Source organism: Galeopterus variegatus, unplaced genomic scaffold (assembly GCF_000696425.1).
Source record: "Galeopterus variegatus unplaced genomic scaffold, G_variegatus-3.0.2 Scaffold53, whole genome shotgun sequence".
Lineage (NCBI taxonomy): Eukaryota > Metazoa > Chordata > Mammalia > Dermoptera > Cynocephalidae > Galeopterus > Galeopterus variegatus.
The window spans coordinates 960,115-979,566 of record NW_007726164.1 but is presented as its reverse complement, the minus strand read 5'-3'; positions in this window follow the sequence as shown (position 1 = coordinate 979,566).

Below are 19,452 nucleotides of genomic sequence, written 5' to 3'. Positions count from 1 at the left end.
CTAGCAATATAGAATGGTAATTCTTAATTTGATTGCAGTGAATATATGGTCATGTGACTGAATTGGCCAATGTGTATTAATGGATCAATGTGTACTTAAATCACAAAAATGGTGTAACATTATGAAATCTGTTATGTTATTCATCATACTGCTACACTACTAGACAGAAAAACATAATGATCCTTTTGAAAGAAGCCCTGAAAGCATTTGATACATTTCCATATCCATTGTCTGATTTTGAAAAAACCAACCTCAAAATAGAAAAAAATTTCCTTAACTTGTTAAAGGGATCTTAATAACTGGTAACTGTTATTCTGCTCATCACGTATCTTTTGATAGCCAAGGGTCTTGTCAAGAATTTGCCTTACAGAAGTAGACTTTTTACTCACTTACGAGCAGTTTTCAGCAGCAAAGTTTACTAAAGTGCAGATCCCAAAGATAGGAAACTATTTTCCCTCAGTTGAACTTTGTTCTCTGTTGCCAGAAGAACCTCGATTCTAAAATCATTCCTCAGTTGACTTTGGATGTAGCACCTGAAAAACTTAGAGATTCCCCAAGAGTCCGGCGCCTTCAGGATGACTGTTAAGAAGAAATGGCTCCCCTTCAGTGTGGGCGGTTTGGGACCTTCTCCATAGGAAGGAACTTCCTGTGCCCAGGGTCTCTGAAGAGCCTCCTTCCCTCATCATCTCACTCAAGCCAATTCATGAAAACAAACCTTTTTTGGACTCACTTATTTAACTTCCTTTATAAGCTTTTCCTACCAGGTTAAAAAAAAAAAGGGGGTCCAAGTGATGTCCTGTAATAAAATAATGCTTCTTTTTAAACTTCTAAAAAAGTTTCCATGATCCTTGAGTTGGCTGGAATTCCAATTTATTCAAGCATGGATCATTCAAAAAGAGGTTGCTGTATTTGGCAAATGGTAAGAAAAGAGACATTAAACTATTAGCACTTTTAAGTCCCATCAAGTAGTACTATTATTCCCTAAATGCAAAGCTGTGCACGAGAATGTGTCTAATAATTAGCTGGTGGACCACATTACTCAGGAGTCTCTTCTGGTCTCATAAGTAAATAGTATTTTTTTGTTGTAATTATTTATTTCCCCAAGAGTCCAGAAAGGCTATAATCTTAACAACAATTTTATCTGTTTCCTCTCTCTATAATGATTTACTGTGTATACCTAAGAGACTGGGAAACCTCTTTGGGTTTCTCTAGTCCAGGCTTCCAGAAGATATTTCTCTTTTAAAAGACCCAGGTGTTAAGCCAAATCCCCTGTTTATAGAATGTTAAGGTTATGACACAAGTCAATAAAGCTTGGAAGTGCTGTTGCTGCTGACACTGTGCCCCTAACACACACCCGTGTGCTTTTATTTCTCTTCCACAATAGCATGCAGTTAAGGAGGGAGTGTAAAACTTAACTTTGAATTTCCTGGCTTTTGTTGGTTTGTTGGACAATCCTAATGCTATTGAATTTTTTTCCTCTTGCTGGGTGGTTGCTTTTCTGGTGTGCAGTTGTACATTGTATTTTTCTAAGAATTACAGTGCTTTGGACACGTCATATCAGTATAATGTAAAACAGGTTGACCTTTGGCATGATGAGTAGGAGCAGAGGAATATGTGTAAAGCGTGTGAATTCATTTGAACCTGACAATGATTTCCAGTGGGAGAGGTAGTTTTATGTGTGGAGTTCATTGGGCAGCTCTCTCTTCTTTTTTTCCCTTGGGTTGAACTAGCTCCTGGAGTTGCTGTTACTATGTGAAGGCAAGCACCCAGATGAAAGGAAAAATATTCTGCCAATCGTCATGGTAACTCCAAACTTAGAGATCCCACATTTACTGTTTAGGGACAGCAGACACCTCCCCAACTCACTCTTTCTAGTGGATTTACTGAAGAAAAGTGGCACTGAACTTGTTCATGTGGCAAAATTAAGAGGTCTCATTGATTGACTTTTTCTCTTATTCCTTTTAGTTATTAAAAATCATTTAAACTGTTTATTTTTCTCATTGCAAAAGATATATATATATATTCATAACAGAAAAAAATGTTAAATAAAAATAAGCAAGAAGAGGAAGACAAAAGCTTTACTTATTTAACCACTGGTAACAATTCAGTGTATATCTTTGTAGGCATTTTTCTTATTCAAAACTAATTTTTTTAAAAGAAAGGAATCGTACCGTACAAACTGTTTTGTAACCTACTTTCTTTTATACCACAGCCTCAAACATAATTGCACAGCAATAATGTTTATCTCATTTTTTATGTTAATTATAAAGGCAATACATATGCATAGTTTAAAACAGAAGAAAACATCACATGAGGGGTAATTTATGCTAAAAATTTCTAATTTTGTATTTTCATATATGTTGTATGTACATATATACATATATTTATATTTTCCATTTATATAAAATTCCTTGGCTAGATGAATTATAATTTATGTAACTTCTCACTTCTATCTTTCCACTGGACTGTAAACTCTGTGGAACCATATCAACTTTATCACAATTGTATTTCCAGCACCAGCATAGTGACTGCCCAAAACAGGTTCATAATAGCGAATAAACAAACTTTTATATTGTTTTTTATTTTCTCCATTGCAAACATTCTTCCATACATAATTTTGGCCACATGTATTTTGCAGATTTTATGCACACCTAGAAATGGAATTTTGACCATGGAAGCCAAACTGCCTGAATTTGTATCCTGGCTCTACTATTTATAAACTATAGTGTATTTACAAACTATAATGTGCTGAGGCTGGCACATAAAAGCCAATTACACTCATCTCTTCCCAATTCTGAGTTCAGTGACCTCATGTTGGTAGCTTGAAATCAGCCATGTGGAAGTATTTATACCAAAAAATTGGCAAATGCTAAAAATCAGGGCTTTTTCTTTTCTTTTTCATTTTTCTTTCTTTCTTTTTTTTTTTTTTGTGAGAGCTGGTTTGCTGTCCTACCATTGCTATGACCATAGGAGAGGTACATAACATCTCTAGAGCTTAGTTTTTTCATGTGAAAAATGCAGACAATTGAAGTCCAACCTCATAGTCAGGGAGCCTTCTTTGCACAGCTCTGGAGGCATCATTCCCATGGAAGTCTGTGTGAATTGTGTCTTCTGGAATTGTGGAGTACACAGTGCTGCTCAGGAGTTGGTTATGAGAATGTTTAATACATGTAACTGTGCAAGCATTTAGCCTAAGCACATACTAAATATTCAATAGATGCAAGCAATTATTATATTATTATAGCTGTATGCATTATTTTAGATGTTTCCAAGTGCTCTCCAAAAGTGCACCAATTTATACTCTCATGACCAGTTTCCTCACTCCCTTGCCATAAATGAATATTATTGGTCTTTTTCCTAGTCTAATTGCTGCAAAATATCTAATTATGGCATTCATTTGCTTTTCATTGATTACTAGTGAAGCCAGGCATCTTTTCATTTGTTTATTGGCCATTGGCTTTCTATGAATTGTCTGTTTATGATCCTTGTCTATTTTTTCCATTAGCATCCTCATCCTCACCTCCTCCTCCTCCTCCTCTTTCTTCATAAGTCAATCTGCAAGAGCTCTTTGTACGTATTTTTCAATATATGAGTTGCAAGCATTTTCCTGTTTATCTTTCAACTTTGTTTATTCCATTTTGTTTTTGTATTTGTTTGCTACACCAAAGGCATTTAAAATTTATAGGTAGTATAAAATCATTAATGTTTCTGGTTTGGTATCATGCTCAGAAAGGTACTTTAAAATTATAAATATAATCTCAAAAAAGTCAACAATTATGGCAGAGTATTTTATATTTGGACGGACATCTGGGTCATTTTCATATCTGTCTTCTATTTATCTATTATCTATCTACCTGTCCATCTTTTGTTCTTTTATAAATAAATAAATTTGCTATTATAATTATACTAATTATAAATACATAAGAATAAATAACAATTACAGACATCTGGGTCATTTTCATATCTGTCTTCTATTTATCTATTATCTATCTACCTGTCCATCTTTTGTTCTTTTATAAATAAATTTGCTATTATAATTATACTAATTATAAATACATAAGAATAAATAACAATTACACACATAATAATTATAAGTAGCTATTTTGTTATTATAAATAGCTCTGGTTTAACATATTTGCCAGTACAGTTTTCTACACATCTCAAATTATTCATCTAGTATAGTATCAAATTATCCTCCAGAAAGGTTATACTATTTTTCACCCTCACTATCAGCATATGAAAATGTTATTACATATTGAGAAAATAAGAAATCTGTGAAGCAAAATGTTGTTCAAATTGAGAGTTTGGGATGCAGCTCGTAGTATTTTTTCTTTTACGTAAGAAGCTGTCTCAGTGTCTTTCCAATTCTGATTTTGTTACATCTTCACCACATAAATTATCCAAACACAGACTGAAATGCGTTGCTAAGCTCTTTATCAGATCTGGAGAAATAGCAACTGGAAAGGCAGTTTGAGCTGCTGCATAATGCTCATCAGGAAGTCTCGAAAAGAGACGTCGCACACATGCCAAGAGAGGCTAAGCAAACAAAGATTAAAGTGATGTGCCTGTAAGGGAGCCAAGCCCACAGACCTGGTCTGTGAATTAGAGACAATAAGAATGTGAATCCTGAGGTGCTCAGAAACCTCGGGTTCCCGGATGGACGGTGGGAATTGCAATTGGGGTCTGAAGGCGTCCAATCTATTTCTGTTGTGAGCTGTCACACTGCAATTCACCAAAGGGTGTAGGAATGATTTCACACGACAGTTCACTTGGTGATTTACATGGGTGCAGGCAGTGGGGTCACATGATACCACTGAGCCAATAGACAACAGACCTGCTTGGCCACTGACAATCAATGGACACTGAGATATCAGCAGCCAATATGACAGAGAATGGGGAAGGCATAATGACATTTACATTGATGTTTTCAGCCGCAGATGTTACATGCGTTTTCCTCTGCTATGGCAAAGATGCAATATGTTGATCGTACAATAAATTCCGCAGCCTTCATTCTTTAAAGCTTTCTAACCCAAATTTGATAATTTCAAAGCAGTACTGTGATTTGCTGTTACTCTAAAGTGGAATCAATATCTGTCTTATATATACGGTTTTTCAGGAATCATTGTTTCTATTTCTTGAATACCAGTGCCATTTAATCAAAAGGCAAAATTCAAGGAAAGGCAAGATTATATTGTCCTGAATGTTAAGCAATATCCTGCATGCATGAGACATTGATGAATATTTCAAGGAGCATCTCATGACTAATCCTTGTCACTTTGAGATAAAAGATTCAGTTGTTACACACACCCAAACTCTCATACTCAGACCTGAAAAAGATGATAATTTGGTGCGATTGAATTCTGCTGTGTAGATGCATGCTACCGTGTTCTTCAGGGAGGAGAAAATAAAGATTAAAATATAGAGAATGCAGAAATTACATTCTAATTTTTATTTATATTTAACACTTGTAAAAATACAACTCTTTCTAGACCTCATTGTGTTTTTAAATAAAGCTGACAAAAACAACCGTCACAACCAAACAATGACAACTATGGAGTTTTAAAGGCTGATTGGCAATAGTGGCAGGAAGGTAATAAGACAACTAACTATGCATGATGCACATTGAGAACTAGCTTGCTAAAATTTTTCTCTGGGGAAGTATGAAGTTTGTTTACCTTTTCTTATTCCCAGTTTGGACAGCCAGTCGGGGGGAGACGATGTGGTGTAACAAAAATGCCATTAAAGCATGAGTGGGTCACTGGCTTTAATCTTGGCTGGGGTGACAAGTTCTTTCTACCTTGAGAACATTGCTCTGCTTTTGGGATCCCGTTCCTTCATCTGTAAATGAGGTTTCAAATTCCAAGAAGAACATTTCATGAATTGCTCCACTGATGCCAACAGAGTAGGTGGTCTTCTCTTTCACGCTGGAGGAAATTTTAGAGAGTGGATTGCCACCTGGTGTAAAAAGGCCTGGGTTCTTTCTAGTCCAAAGTAATAAACAGGAAAGGGTGCTGGGTCCAAGGACTTCCAATCACAAGAAGAGCTGTGCAACCCTCCGAGGAGGCGAGAAAAGTCTCACCATTGTCTGAAAATGACTGGCCTGCGGGATCCACATGAGTGGGATTGTTGCATTCATCACTGTATCCCCATACTGTATCTTCACACCATGCCTGGCATGCAGTAGGCATGATGTGGACTTACCATAAAGCAAATAAACCTTAAGCTTCAGGGTCCCTTCTGTTTTCATTCTAAGAAACATTTGCTTTTATACGTAACTTTGTTTTTGCAATTATACAAAGACCTCTTTTTCATAAGAGGGTCTCCCCTATTTAATCCCCACAAAACCTGTATCTGCCTCCCATAGGCATGCAATAAATATTTGTTGACCTGATGAGTAACAAGGAAGGAAAGAAGGAAGGAAGGAAGGAAGGAAGGAAGGAAGGAAGGAAGGAAGGAAGGAAGGAAGGAAGGAAGGAAGGAAGGAAGGAAGGAAGGAAGGAAGGAAGGAAGGAAGGAAGGAAGGAAGGAAGGAAGGAAGGAAGGAAGGAAGGAAGGAAGGAAGGAAGGAAGGAAGGAAGGAAGGAAGGAAGGAAGGAAGGAAGGAAGGAAGGAAGGAAGGAAGGAAGGAAGGAAGGAAGGAAGGAAGGAAGGAAGGAAGGAAGGAAGGAAGGAAGGAAGGAAGGAAGGAAGGAAGGAAGGAAGGAAGGAAGGAAGGAAGGAAGGAAGGAAGGAAGGAAGGAAAGAAATGCCCAAGCCCCAAAAGCCAGTGGCCACTGGGAGGATCAAATTCAACTTTGATTAGTCAAAGGCAGCATTCTTGAACTAGTCCCAAACGGCAATAGACAATGATTTACTTCCATTAATTCAGCCAGTTAACAGCTAAGTTCTTACTTGCCAACCAAGGGCTTGAAGGCAAGTGTGTAAGAAGCCTCTCTTCTTAGCGTATTTTGAGTGACTGAATAAAGGGCGTAAGCATTTTTGGAGGCAGGAGAGGTGAGTACAGGGGCAGCTGTGTGCTTGGCACTGCGCTAGGTACTTTCATATGCATTATTGTTCCCCTTTTGTAGATGAAGAAACTGAAGCTCAGAGAAGAATTTTCTTTAAACTCATGCTTCTATTAACCAGTGAAGTTGGAGTCTGGAACTTGATCTGTTGAGTCCAAAATCCTGTATATGTTCCCCACTACTCCATGCTATTCTACAGTGAAAAAACAATCCCTTTGTTTGGATTGTAAAAATATAAGTAAAAAATAAGAAAAGCACAAAGGAGAACAGTAAGAAACTGAAGTTAATAGGAATTAGTGGATGTTGATATTGATAGATTACCTGATTACCTTATGACCTGTGGCATCTTTTATTCTGCTGCTCATTAGAACAAGACCCATATAATCCAATGTAGAATCCGTGCGTTTGGGCCATAGGAACTTCAAGAAACAGTGAATTTAGAGAAGTGACTTGAAACAGAGGCTGCAGATGGTTCAAAGGTCAAATCTAAGGAAACTTGCAATCAGAGGGATGAAAGAAGGAGCTTAGATGAAATAATAAAAAATAACTTCTCTGTAGAATTTTAATTTCTTTGTAGTTCTGCAGAGCTCTTGATTATTCATTCCTTGAAGTAGGAAGCTTCAGAGAGGTCAGTTTTGTGGGCACGGCAATGTGTTAGGCTTTGCCAGGCATAACATTCAAAAGAAACACCTGATGTAATCCCTGCCTGTGAGAGCTAACAGGACAGTTAGGGAGTCAAGATACAGGCCCAGAACAGGGAGACAGAGTCATCTGTGATGATACAAGGTAAATTATGAGGAGGGAATAGGAAATAGGAAAATAATGCAAAATATAACACACAGCTAATTTTGCACATTTCCTAACCTTTTCTCAGCGCCTCACAGTTTAGAATATGGATTAATGTGCAAACTCACAAGAATCGTGTGAAGATAGGGAAGGTATTATTAGGAGACTCAGAAGACTGAAGTGAATGTCCCAAGGCCACCCAGCTGGTGAGTCGTCCAGCGGGAGTGAAGCTAACACCCTCTGATTCCTAGGCCAGTGTCCTTATCTGACAATAATTTTTTACAGTTGCAATTTACAGGCAGCATCTACACGACACAATGTATTTCAAACAAAGTGGCAAGTTTTCTATTCACTGAATTGACAAAAAATGTTCAAGTCTGTGTCAATATAAAAGGTGTTTAAGAGTAGAAATCTATGGCTTTGGATTCACAGTTGCAATTTACAGGCAGCATCTACACGACACAATGTATTTCAAACAAAGTGGCAAGTTTTCTATTCACTGAATTGACAACAAATGTTCAAGTCTGTGTCAATATAAAAGGTGTTTAAGAGTAGAAATCTATGGCTTTGGATTTCAGCCTAAGGATATATCTGGGCATTACTCTAGGGCTCGACCAGTGGTGTGCTGGTAAATGGCTTTGGTAGGGAGGTGGGGAAGCCTGCGTTGTAGTGCTTGCTAATTTCCACAGTATATACTCCCACCCTAGCAGATTCTAAACTACCAACAATTTAAGGGATAGTTCAGAAAATTCCCGACTGTAACAAGAGGCTCCTGCAAACTGGTGAGAGTGTAGCCCACTGCTGACACTATCTCTTCACTCTTTTCCACTCTTACTGTTGATGCTAAGAAGCATCTTGAGAGAAAATTTGGACCCAGCTTTAAAAGCTCGATTCTAGTACTGTGGTCGTGAGTCCCTCCCCTTCTTCATTTGTGCCTGCCTGTTAAAATACAGATTCATATTCTGCATTTCACTGATTTATTAAAAAGTGGCTTGACTTTATCTGTCTGACATACACAAGCTGACCACATTATTGATAATTACTTCTCTATTTTAATTCTTAAAGAACGATGTACTCCTAGTGAATCTAAAAGTCAGATTCCTAGGCCCGATCAGAAAGATGTGCTTTCATTTAAATATTCTCTCTTTCCTCTTACACTTCAACATTTCTATAAGGAGCTAATCAGTTTAAGATCTCCACATTTGCTGTGAATTCAATGTACTTCAATGTTAATGAACATCTGATCCTGGATTTCTAATGTTCTGATATTCCTTGCCCGAGTGGCACCTACTTTTCTGTGATTAGGCCAGAAGAACTGCTTTATTCCCTAGGCCCTGAAAACCTGAAGTGCAAGGTATTTATTCAGCTTTATTTTTCCCTGGTGGGTACAACTCTCATTGGATACTAATGAGAATTACAAATGTGAGTAAAGGAGAAATGAGTGCCTTTGGAGTTGAGGGGCTGGTTATTTAGAGATATATTGCCATGGCACTTAAGGAAAATGATTTATCTGTTTTGTTTTGTCCTCCTATAAATCAAGGATACAGCACAGCGTTAAACATTCCTCAATATTTATGCTAATATAAATTTGGGTTTACATACTTGACACTAATTCAGGAGGAGCAGTGATATTAGAATAATGGCTACCTGTGACAGCCACAGTGTTACCCAACAGCCACTTTAACTCTTTGCTAGGCAGTGGGTGTTCCTGTATAAAACAGCCATGGCAAGTTTCCTTGGCAGGAGCAGTTTCTCTGGTAGCTGCATTCAGACCACATTTTTAATCTTTTGCTTGTTTTTGGTTTTGACATTAGGTTAGCAATTGTACTTTTAAATTTCTTACTAAGGAGTCATTGGAGCAGAGTAAGGAGACAGAGAAAGAGCCCTGTGGGAAATTGGGACCTAGAAACTTTGTTTCTGCAAGTCTTGGAACAGTCCATGGATCTGGTGAGCAAACAAATAAAATACAAACATTTGCTAAAGGACAGATTTTATCTACTTAATTAAGTTTCTTCCTTTTCTGCCATTGTGTTGGCATCACCTAGATGTGACACTCTCAATCTCAAGTTCCTCAACCTCTTTGTGTTTCAGTTTCCTCATAAGGAAAATGGGGATAATAATAGGACTCACCTCCTAAGAGTGTGGTGAGAGAAAGACAGACAAGTGCACGTACACAGTGCCTGTACAGGCACACGGCAAGTGGGCTCAGTACTTGTTATTGGGCATAGCATTCACCATGTGCCATTGGATTGTGTCTCTACACTCTTGATCCTATTGGAGTATCTGTGAAAGTCCACTGGACTCCACCAATCACAGGCAATTTTCTGAGACATTTTGTTGGGGCTTCCCCCCACTAGCACATGGTAGAGGCTCACAGACTTGCTGGGGTCCACCGCACTGAGAGTGTCCTTCAGACCATGAANCTTGATTATTCATTCCTTGAAGTAGGAAGCTTCAGAGAGGTCAGTTTTGTGGGCACGGCAATGTGTTAGGCTTTGCCAGGCATAACATTCAAAAGAAACACCTGATGTAATCCCTGCCTGTGAGAGCTAACAGGACAGTTAGGGAGTCAAGATACAGGCCCAGAACAGGGAGACAGAGTCATCTGTGATGATACAAGGTAAATTATGAGGAGGGAATAGTAAATAGGAAAATAATGCAAAATATAACACACAGCTAATTTTGCGGATTTCCTAACCTTTTCTCAGCACCTCACAGTTTAGAATATGGATTAATGTGCAAACTCACAAGAATCGTGTGAAGATAGGGAAGGTATTATTAGGAGACTCAGAAGACTGAAGTGAATGTCCCAAGGCCACCCAGCTGGTGAGTCGTCCAGCGGGAGTGAAGCTAACACCCTCTGATTCCTAGGCCAGTGTCCTTATCTGACAATAATTTTTTACAGTTGCAATTTACAGGCAGCATCTACACGACACAATGTATTTCAAACAAAGTGGCAAGTTTTCTATTCACTGAATTGACAAAAAATGTTCAAGTCTGTGTCAATATAAAAGGTGTTTAAGAGTAGAAATCTATGGCTTTGGATTTCAGCCTAAGGATATATCTGGGCATTACCCTAGGGCTCGACCAGTGGTGTGCTGGTAAATGGCTTTGGTAGGGAGGTGGGGAAGCCTGCGTTGTAGTGCTTGCTAATTTCCACAGTATATACTCCCACCCTAGCAGATTCTAAACTACCAACAATTTAAGGGATAGTTCAGAAAATTCCCGACTGTAACAAGAGGCTCCTGCAAACTGGTGAGAGTGTAGCCCACTGCTGACACTATCTCTTCACTCTTTTCCACTCTTACTGTTGATGCTAAGAAGCATCTTGAGAGAAAATTTGGACCCAGCTTTAAAAGCTCGATTCTAGTACTGTGGTCGTGAGTCCCTCCCCTTCTTCATTTGTGCCTGCCTGTTAAAATACAGATTCATATTCTGCATTTCACTGATTTATTAAAAAGTGGCTTGACTTTATCTGTCTGACATACACAAGCTGACCACATTATTGATAATTACTTCTCTATTTTAATTCTTAAAGAACGATGTACTCCTAGTGAATCTAAAAGTCAGATTCCTAGGCCCGATCAGAAAGATGTGCTTTCATTTAAATATTCTCTCTTTCCTCTTACACTTCAACATTTCTATAAGGAGCTAATCAGTTTAAGATCTCCACATTTGCTGTGAATTCAATGTACTTCAATGTTAATGAACATCTGATCCTGGATTTCTAATGTTCTGATATTCCTTGCCCGAGTGGCACCTACTTTTCTGTGATTAGGCCAGAAGAACTGCTTTATTCCCTAGGCCCTGAAAACCTGAAGTGCAAGGTATTTATTCAGCTTTATTTTTCCCTGGTGGGTACAACTCTCATTGGATACTAATGAGAATTACAAATGTGAGTAAAGGAGAAATGAGTGCCTTTGGAGTTGAGGGGCTGGTTATTTAGAGATATATTGCCATGGCACTTAAGGAAAATGATTTATCTGTTTTGTTTTGTCCTCCTATAAATCAAGGATACAGCACAGCGTTAAACATTCCTCAATATTTATGCTAATATAAATTTGGGTTTACATACTTGACACTAATTCAGGAGGAGCAGTGATATTAGAATAATGGCTACCTGTGACAGCCACAGTGTTACCCAACAGCCACTTTAACTCTTTGCTAGGCAGTGGGTGTTCCTGTATAAAACAGCCATGGCAAGTTTCCTTGGCAGGAGCAGTTTCTCTGGTAGCTGCATTCAGACCACATTTTTAATCTTTTGCTTGTTTTTGGTTTTGACATTAGGTTAGCAATTGTACTTTTAAATTTCTTACTAAGGAGTCATTGGAGCAGAGTAAGGAGACAGAGAAAGAGCCCTGTGGGAAATTGGGACCTAGAAACTTTGTTTCTGCAAGTCTTGGAACAGTCCATGGATCTGGTGAGCAAACAAATAAAATACAAACATTTGCTAAAGGACAGATTTTATCTACTTAATTAAGTTTCTTCCTTTTCTGCCATTGTGTTGGCATCACCTAGATGTGACACTCTCAATCTCAAGTTCCTCAACCTCTTTGTGTTTCAGTTTCCTCATAAGGAAAATGGGGATAATAATAGGACTCACCTCCTAAGAGTGTGGTGAGAGAAAGACAGACAAGTGCACGTACACAGTGCCTGTACAGGCACACGGCAAGTGGGCTCAGTACTTGTTATTGGGCATAGCATTCACCATGTGCCATTGGATTGTGTCTCTACACTCTTGATCCTATTGGAGTATCTGTGAAAGTCCACTGGACTCCACCAATCACAGGCAATTTTCTGAGACATTTTGTTGGGGCTTCCCCCCACTAGCACATGGTAGAGGCTCACAGACTTGCTGGGGTCCACCGCACTGAGAGTGTCCTTCAGACCATGAATGGCTTCATCAGACTATGATTGGGACCGCTCTCTGATCGCTGCTTGGTTGGCCTCTGGGGCGGGGTAGGGAGGGGGAGAACACTGCAGCTGTACTTTCTGCATTTCTCTGGTCTGAGGGCATTGTTGACATACCTATCTGTACCCACCCCCAACATGCCCACATTTAATTTGGTAATTGGTTTCCTTTGGAAGATGTAACTAATGTAGACTGACTGCCATATCTCCCATGAAAATTTGGGAGTTCTTTGATTACTTTGGGTGTAAAGTACAATGAGAACTCAGGGCCTTATTATTATTCTTACTAACCAGGAGACATGCCAGGTTTAAAGTCAGATTTACTTCTGTGTTAATAATACATTTGTATTACCCTTTCTTGCAGTCCCCATCTCTGCTCCTGCTATCTTCAATGTGAGTTTGCACTTGTCAAAATGAATAATATGCAGCATCAATTCAAACACCACTTTTCCAGTGTGTTCAGCCCTAATAGTTTCACTTTGCCTTGATTCTGTTGATTGCTATTAAATCCTGGATTGCTTTAAATTCTGTGAGATAGTCCTCAAAGTATCACTTATAAATTGTTTGCATTTATTAGAATCTTGCTTAGAACAAAGAGTATTCAAGCCCCTGGAAAAGACTGCCATCTACTTCCACACTCCAGATAGAAGAGATTATGGAAACATACTTTATCATTTGCGAAAAATTAATTGTTTAAGTTTAAGAGGTAAATATAATAAATGATTGAGGAGGGGCTTTTTAAAGAAAAAATCTCCTTTCCTTCCTTCCTCCCTCTCTCCATACCTGCCTTCCTTTCTTCTTTTATTTTTTATTTTTGGAGGAAAAATATAATCCCAATGCAACACTCTCTGGTGAAGAGAGTGGCTTATGGCCAAAATTCACAATAAACTTCTTTGCATCTGTACGATATTGATGTAAATGAAGTGTTAGTTGAATGCATTACGAGGGCATGGTTCTGATGGGATGTATTTGGGTTTCAAAAGCCAGTCTCAGCTCTTCTATTTTTAGAAGTATAGTGGATATTATAGACTATGTCTTTAAAAAATCCTCCCAGATAGATTATTGCAAACATTAAGTCAATTTTTTATTTTTAAAAATCAGAACTACTTTAAATAAAAACCCACCCAAAGAGTAGTTATTTCAGTTAAGCATGGTAAATAAAATGCAGTGGTTGTCAAGCATTGGTTGAGCACACCCCACAAGTGCAGCTGTGTACTGGGTGCTGGGCATAGGAGGCCCAGGAGGCAATGTCCTAGAAGAGCTTATGGGAGAGGAAGAGTACAGTGGTTTGTTGAGTGCCTGTTATGGTTCCAACTGTGTGTGTGTGTGTGTGTGTGTGTGTGTGTGTGTGTGTGTGTGTGTGTGTGTGTAATCAACATATATAGATAAAGCATGGTAAAGTAAGCTTATCATGATGATAGCAAACCTCACGCCTTAGGGTCCCTCATTTGCCTTGGGTCCCTTCCAAGATTCTGTGTAAGACCTAAATGTATTAGTCTGCTTTCTGTTGCCGACAACAGAATACCTGAAACTAGGTAATGTATAAAGAAAATGAAATTCACTTCTTACAATTTTGGAGCCTGGGAACTCCAAGGTCCAGGGGGTGCATCTGGTGAGAACCTCCCTCTTGGTGTGGACTGTACAGAGTCCCGTGGTGATGCAGGGTATTAATCCACTCATGTGAGCATAATCTTCATGATCCAATCACATCTTAAAGGCCCCACATTTCAATACTGGCATATTGAGAATCAAGCTCCCACATGGGCTTTGGAGGGAAGAAACATTCAGACCACAGCACTAAGTAATACATTTATATGGCCACATGTTTTGTAAAAGTTTGAAAAGTAAGATGTTTAAATACAATTTGTTAAGACCACTGTTTTTGTTTGCCTCTTCTTCCCCTCTGAGTATGTCCCCTAGTATTGGGTGTGTTTAGAATGCTACCAGTATTTGGAGATCTAGTTAAGGGAAATTGGGTTTGGACAACAACTAGTTCTGGTTTCCTGAGACATAGCTCTGTGGTCCGCAGTCCACTCCACTTGCATGTCCAGTTAGGTTATTGCTAAACATCCCAATGTAGAAACAACTTCCCAGAGTGCTCCTACTTGCCACTATGCCGACTCACCCAGCATCCAGACACGAACATTCAGAGCTCAGAAGTCATATCACAACATCAACATGGTCTACCAGGCCTGGCATTAGAAATGGGTGAGTGATGAAGGAGACATGAGATTTGAAATGTACAGAGGCAGAAGCTAGTCTCATCAATGACTAGTAAAAATGGAGATTCTTTCCTGTCAGGAATATTCTCAGTAATGAAACATACATCACCATACGTAAAGCTACTGTACTTCTTTCTTCTTTTTTGATAGGAATGTGTAAACAGAATGGATCAAAATTCTTGTATTTATAGGTTACAAACCCACAGCCATATTATAAACAGAGATATGTCTGTGTTTAATGCTTAATGTATGCCAGCTATCAATAATAAAAAATTTTGTTCAACAAAGCTAGATCAGAGACTGAATTATCTTTTTATTCTTGCTATAAAAATCATATTACAAAATCATTGTCTTATGAAGGAGTGATCAAGACTGCACAGCCAGATAATATTGGTAAAAATATCATGGAGGTATGCCAAGCAGTTAATTAATAAAAATATTGGGTTGTTTTTCTGTATTTTGTAATGGATGTAGCATCTGGCAGCTTAAAAACATGTAATTTGTGGTGATTCTTTTTCTCCTTCTAAGCACATACTCATTTTCATTTTGTATCCCAGTCTTTAGAGAGCGATCTCCAAATTGTACGAGCTCTGAGCTCAACACAATCTGGATCTGTCAGGCTCCAGCTGTGTGCCACTTCCAGGCACCTTAACTTTATGTAAGCTGCATCATAGCTGGGCGTGAGAGAGCCTGCTCATCCCTTTTCCTAATGAGCAAAGTGAGGCTTAAGAGGTTAAATCGCTTTCCCAAGGTGAGGGGTAAGTGCCGGTCTGGATTAACACCCAGTCCACGCCCTGGGTCCACACAGGGCGGTATGTCCCTAGCCTTGAGCTGCTCCAGTGTGACTTCTTTTCTTACTCAAGGCTGCCCTTGATGTCCTGTCCATTCACATAGCACGTGGGAGCTTTCTCGTGTGGTCCTCATGGTAGATTTTCCCTGTTTTATTGCCTCTCTCCTCATTTTCTGCAAATGCTTTTGGTAGATAGTAGAGGCCATCAGGTGGGAATTCCCTAAACCCTTCCCTTCCTCTGTCCTCCTCCCTTGTCCTCCTGGATCTTAGTGATCCTCTCTACTTCCCCTCCACAAGCCAGAGGCCCTCCCAACTCCACCCACTCACTCATCTGTGTGTTCAGCTGGTTTCAAGACGGGTAGAACTCAGCTCCTGAATATCCCTCAACCTCTGTGCCTCCTCTCCTCCCCTCTGCCCCATCATTAGCTCGGGCCATCACCCTTTGTCGCCGGGATTAACCTGGTGACTTCCTACCTGGCCTCTTCGGTCTTGCTCTTCTATAATCTGTTCTCAACAATGCAACCTTCAGAACATTAATCTGATCCTGTTGCCCTCCTGTTTAAAATTGTTCAGGTCATTCATTCACCATTGGAGGAATCCTTACTGAGATGCCACTTTGACCTAGGCTATGGGGATATAGCAGAGGACAGAACAAAGTTCCTGCCCTCATGGAGCTCACATTCTAGTAAGGGAGATGGATGATAAGCAACATTAATAAGTTGCAAAATATACATGTATATACAATCAGAGCAAAAATATCTGTGTCAGGGAGTGATAAATGCTAGGGAGGAAAATAAAGCGGGGTAAGGGACACAGAGCAGACCAGTGGCAGGGGACAGGGAGAGTGCTATTTTCTATACAACCTGGCTGGAGAAGCCCTCACCAATCAAGGGGTGTTTGAGCAGAGACCTGAATGAAGGGAGGCTGGCAAGCCTTGTGGACATGCAGAAGAGCATTCCAGGAAAGGAAACAGAGGGAGGGAACACAACCACTGCGTGAGAGGAGCAGCAAGGAGGATGAGCAGCTGAGTGCCAGCAGGGAGATGGGGTGGCACAGGGGTGTGGCGTGCACGTCACAGAGGGCCTTCCGCCATTGAGAGACTTTGGTGTTTGCTCAGAGTGGGCTGAGGAGCTGTGAGAGTGTTAGGGGCCGAGGAGTGATGTGATCCAATGCCAGGTAAGGAGATGGCTCTTGAGGTGTGCTGGGAAGAGATTGCAGTGGGGCGACAGTGGAAGCAAGGAGAACACTGAGAGGCCGCTGCAATGACCAGGCAAGAGAGGGTAACAGCTTCGACCCGGTGCTGAGAAGAAGGCACGTTGTGGATATCTTTCCCATCGTACTCTGTGCCCTTCAAGATAAAATGCCACCTGCCCAGCCTATCACACAAGGTCCCTCATGATTGCCTCTTCCATGTCCCTGATGTTCTGGGCTTTGCACAGGCTCCTCTGTGTGCCTGGCTCCCAGCTCCTTCCCTGAAGACACGACTCAGCAAGCACCCACTTCTGCCTCCACCTCTGGTTCAGCCGTTTTTGCAGCTTCCTGCTCTTATCTGCATCCCTCTGTTCCATATCTGCCTCTACACTGGTCTGCCTTCCTTCCCCACATTGGTCTGTGAGCTCCTTGAAGGCAGGAATAGTGGGGGTTTTGGTGTTGTTTTTTAAACCAGTGATTGGCACATAAAAGGTGTCCTGTAAATATGTGTGTCATAGGTGAATATATTAATTCATATGGCTTGGCCTTGAACTTCTAATTCCTCAAGGAATAGCCCTAGAGAAGGATTTCCCTGTGTGGGAAATTCATGATCACAGGCAGCAGTGGGATTTAACTTTACAATGTAGGCATTGCCACCTCAGGAAATTTTTAGAGTATGATGGTGGTTTGGACAAACAAACCTTTAAAAAAACAAACAAGCAAAAACAAACCCAAAACTAACAGTTATAGGTAAAAGGAATGAAGAGTCAGTTAGCAGTTAGAGAGCAACGATACAAGGAGTTACTCCGGCAGAGAGCCTACTCTGAGCCACACCCTCTACAAATACTGAAATGTGGAATCAGAGATTGGACTGAAGACTTACGAGGCCCTGTGAAAGAGAGTTGAATGTGACTTTGAAATCAGTGCGATGATGTGAATGTTCGCATTCCCTCAAAATTCATATATTGAAATACTAACCCCCACGGAGATGGTGAAGAGGCAGGGCCTTTGGGAGATGACTGGATCATGAGAGGAGAGCCTCATGGATGGCATTAGTGCTCTTATGAAAGAGGCCTAAGGGAGCTTTTTTGCCCCTCTGCCATGTGAGGACACAGTGAGAAGACATCCTACTGTGAAGGAAGTGGACTCTCGCCAGAACCCAACCATGCTGGCACCATGATCTTGGACTTTGCAGCCTCTAGGACTGTGAGAAATAAATTTCTGTTATATAGAAGCCACCCAGTTTAGTGTATTTTGTTATAGCGGCCCTAACAGATTAAGACAATAAGCATCCAAGAATTCACCCATCCTTCTGAACCGGCAGAGGTAACAAACGTGATGAAAATGGCATTTGAGAAAGAGAATGGGAACAGTGCAGAGGAGTGGGGGGTCCCTCGCCTGTGCCCCACGTGCTGCCATATGCAAGTACTATGAAGACACCTATTTTTCTGGATGTCCCCACTAGCATTTAGAATTGACGTGACTGCTGGGTATCCTGTCGTGACCCACTTGTTGGTCTTCACCCAAGTGCTTTCCTCTCTTTGTGTTGGACGCTCATCTGCATTGCCTCCCACCTTTAGTCTAGCTGCTGCTACTGTAAGTAACTTCAGTGCGTGTGAACTGGAAGTTTGGGAAGGTGAGGCCTCACAGACAACCCTTGATCAAGGGGGACAGGAGCTGGTGGGGAAATGCGCCTGTTCTCCAGGCAGGTACTTCTGACAATTGTCTGAATCACGTGCAAAGCTATTCATAGATGAGAATGGCAGAATTAGAAAAAGAAATAAGTGAAAGAGAAAAAACTGATGATGAAGTAGAAATTCATCAGAAATGTTTGAAAGTCAAATGCTTAAGAGGACCTGACTATTCTACTATTTTTATGGTAGTAAAGGATATTGTAATCAATAGTATTATAAGGTTTGGTAGAAAAATTATGTGAAGAAATCTCCTGCTTGTTTCACTCTTGGTTCTATAAAAGTAATTTATAGTTGCAATTATAACCCACCTCTTAAAATATAATAATGTGAACCTCTTTGAGCAATTTTTAATTTTGTTTTTCATAGTGAAGTTTCATTCAAACCTTATCCTCAGGCTCTAACTATTTACTCTAATTTTTGGCTTCTGCTCTAAATGGATTCACTTGAAGAAATGAGCCTGTCTATGAAATCACAGAATCATGGATCAGGGTGTTTTAGAACTTGGAAAGCATTTGCAAGAAACCCACTGCCTTTGTATTCTCACTTTGCAGTTGAACATCTAAACAATTGGATGATACAGCTGATTGTTAGGGATATGGCAGGAGAAAGGAGGGGAAAAGATGCTAAGTCTCATGACTCCCAGCACAGTTCTCCCTACACTGTGCTTATGCAATTTTGCCCAAATCACCCAAATCCTCCGCATCCGAGAGCTCAATAATTATACTTGACACTAAGTCACACTTATGAAGTTTTTAAAGATCATTGAGCAAAGGTGCCATTGAAAATTTAAACATGATGATACTTCAAAAAGTTCATAGAGGGCTGGCTGGTTATCTCAGTGGTTTAGAACATGG